Consider the following 3,513-nt stretch of genomic DNA (forward strand, 5'->3'; position numbering starts at 1 on the left):
CTTACCATTTGCAACAGCATGGATGGACCTGGAGATCATTATACTGAGCAAAATAAGCCAGTTACAGAAAGATAAGTATCACATGATCTCACGCATATGTGGAATCTAATAAACCAATTAAACTGATGGTCAAAAGTAGACCCAGAGTCATGGAAGAATGAACAGACATGAACCTCAGAATGAAGGCAGAGGAGGGTGGGTGGGAAGAGATTAATCAATGAACTTGTATGCATATATGCATAACCTGTGGACACTGACAATGGGGTGGTGAGGGCCTGGGGGGTGGGGAAATGGAAGAGGGCTCGAAGAGGTTAATGGGGAAAAAGGAGGACCTATATAATATTTTCAACAATACAGATTTTTTAAAAGAATTTTAAAAACCCTTATTGGATGTGTCATTTTTTAATATCTTTTCCCATTTTGTAGGTTGTCTTTTTGTGTGTTTGATGGTTTCCTCTCCTATGCAAAATATTTTGAGTGTGATGCAGTTCCATTTTTTTCCCTTCTGTTTCCCTTGCCCAAGGAGAGATACCCAAAAAATATCCTGCTAAGACTAATGTCAAAGAATTTACTGCCTATATTTTCTCCTAGAAATTTTATGTTTTCAGGTCTTACATTTAAGTCTTTAGTCCAGTTTGAGTTTATTTTTGCATATGTTGTAAGAAAGTGGTATTATTAATTTTTTACATTTATCTTTCCAGTTTTCTTAAAACAACTTATTGAAGAAACTGTCTTTGCCTGATTGTACATCCTTACCTTTTCTGTCATAGATTAATTGACCATATAAGTAAAGTTTTTTTTCTGGGCATTCTATTCTATTCAGTTGTGCTATATATCTGTTTTTATGCCAGTACTATACTATTTTGATTATGTTAGCTCTGTAGTATAGTGTGAAATCAGGGAGTGTGATGCCACACACTTCTTTCTTTTTCAACATTTCTTTGGCTATGCAGAGTCTTTGTAGTTCCATATAAATTTTAGAATTAATTGTCCTACTTCTGAGAAAAATACCATTGTTTTTTTTTTTTTAATCTAAAATGTGTTTATTGGGCTGGTACCCCACTCATCTTGATTCGAGGTGCTGTTAGTGCTACTTCCTTGTGAAGGACCATCTTTCTGTAAGCCTTGCTTTTCCTCCTGTAGGTGAGGGGACAGGGAAGCAATAAATACAAAACTACCATTTGAGCATGGCTAAAGGTGGTGGTGATTTTATAGCATCCTGGGCATTTCAGATCCATGAAGTAGGAATTGGGGCTCTGTACCAGGTCCTTCTTCTTTTGTTTCCTCTTCTCTTTTGGATAAGGATGAATGTTGTCCTGAGGAGGTCTTCTCCACTGGAAAAGCCTCATTGGCATTTTAATAAGGATTGCACTCATTCTGTCTATTGCTTTAGGTAGTAAGGATATTTTAGCAATACTTAATTCTTTGTATCCATGAACATGATATAGCCTTTCACTTACTTGTATTTTATTCAATTTCTTCCTTCAATGTTTTATAGTTTATAGAGTACAGTTCTTTCAAGTCTTTGGTTAAATTTATTCCTAGGTATTTTATACTTTTCAATGCAATTGTAAATGGGATTACTTTCTTAATATATTCTGATCATTTGTTATTGGTGTATACTAATGCAACAGATTTATGTATATAGACTTTCTATCTGCAATGTAACTAAATTTAGTAGTTCTAATAGTTTTTTGGTGAAGACTTTGGAGTTTTCTATATACAGTATCATGTTATCTGCAGAGAGTGACAGTTTTACTTTTTTCTTACTGATTTGGATGCCTTCTATTTCATTTTCTTGTTTGATTGTTCTGGTTAGAACTTCTAATACTATGTTGAATAGAAGGGATGGGAGTGGACATCCTTGTCTTGTTCTTTTTGTTTATTTGTTTGTTTATTTGTTTTTTGTTCTTGATATTAGAGCAAAAGCTTCTAGCCTTTCACCATTTAGAATTATATTAGCTGTCGGTTTGTCATATGTAGCCTTTATTATGTTAAGGTCTGTTCCTTCTAAACCCACTTTTTAATTTTTTTTATCATAAAAGGATGTTGAATTTTTTCAAATACTTTTTCTACAACTGTTGAGATGATGATATGATTTTCATCTTTCATTTTCTTGACGTGATGAATCAGGTCAATTGATTTACAGGTGTTTAACCATTCTTACATCCCCGATATGAATCCCACTTTTTAGTGGTGTATAATCCTTTTAATATACTGAGCATTTTGCCAATATTTGTTGAGAATTTTTACATCTATATTTATCAAGAAAATTGGCTCATAATTTTCTTTTCTTTAATGTCTTCATCTGGTTTTGGTATCAGGGTAATGCTAACATTGTAGAATGAGTTTGAAAACATTTCTTCCTCTTTGATTTTGAAACAGTTTAAGAAAAATAAGTATTAATTCTTTTAATGTTTAGTAGAATTCACTGGTGAAGCTGTCTGGTCCTGGACTTTTGCTTGTTGGAAGTTTTTTTTTATTACTGCTTCAATTTCATTTCTAGTATTTGATTTTTTAGATTTACTATTCTTTCCTGGTTCAGCCTTAGTGACATCTATGCTTCTAGAAATTTACCTATTTTTCCAGATTGTCAATTTTGTTGGCATATAATTGTTTATAATATTCTCTAATGATTATTTGTATTTCTGTGGTGTCAGTTGTAACTCCTTTTTGATTTATGATTTTATTTATTTGCACATTCTCTCTAATTTTCTTGATAAGTTTGGCTAAAGATCTGTAAATTTTCTTTATCTTTTCAAAGAACCAGCTTTTACTTTTATTGATATTTTCTATAGTTTTAATATCATTTCATTTATTTCCATTCTGATCTTAAGTATTTCCTTTGTTTTGTCTACTTTGGGTTTGGATTCTTCGTCTTTTTCTAGTTCCTTTTGGGGTAAATTTAGAATATTTATTTTGGATTTTCTTGTTTCTTGAGGTAGGCTTATATCGCTTATGAACTTTCCCCTTAGATAGTAGTTCTCAACCTTCCTAATGCCGCGACCCTTTAATACAGTTCTTCATGTTGTGGTGACCCCTAACCATAAAATTATTTTCGTTGCTACTTCATAACTGTAATTTTGCTACTGTTATGAATTGTAATGTAAATATCTGATATGCTATATGTGTTTTCCTATGGTCACAACCCACAGGTTGAGAACCGCTGCCTTAGAACTTCTTTTGCTATATCCCAGAAATTTTGAAAAGTTGTGTTTTCATTTTTATTTGTCTCAAAATAGTTTTAATTTACTGTTTGATACATTAGTTGTTTAGTAGTGTGTTGTTTAGTCTTCACAAATTTGGGTTTTTTTCTAGTTTTCTTCTTGTAGTTGATTTCTAGTTTGCATGCTATTGTAGTTGGAAAAGATGTTTGATATGATTTTAATATTAGGCCTGTTTTACAGCCTAATATATTAATTATCCTGGAGAATATTCCATGTACACTTTTAAAAAGTATGTTCTGCTCTTTTGGGATGAAATGTTCTATAAATATCTATTAAGTCAATCTGG

The 3,513-nt window shown here is 32.1% G+C and overlaps 1 pseudogene; it reads right to left on the reverse strand.

Annotated features, from left to right (window-relative positions):
- Positions 1-1,050: 1,050 nt before the first annotated feature.
- Positions 1,051-1,376, reverse strand: LOC132226663 (small ribosomal subunit protein eS27-like; annotated as a pseudogene).
- Between the last annotated feature and the right edge of the window lie 2,137 nt (positions 1,377-3,513).

The sequence above is a fragment of the Myotis daubentonii genome, chromosome 2, assembly GCF_963259705.1.
Source record: "Myotis daubentonii chromosome 2, mMyoDau2.1, whole genome shotgun sequence".
In the NCBI taxonomy this organism is placed as follows: domain Eukaryota; kingdom Metazoa; phylum Chordata; class Mammalia; order Chiroptera; family Vespertilionidae; genus Myotis; species Myotis daubentonii.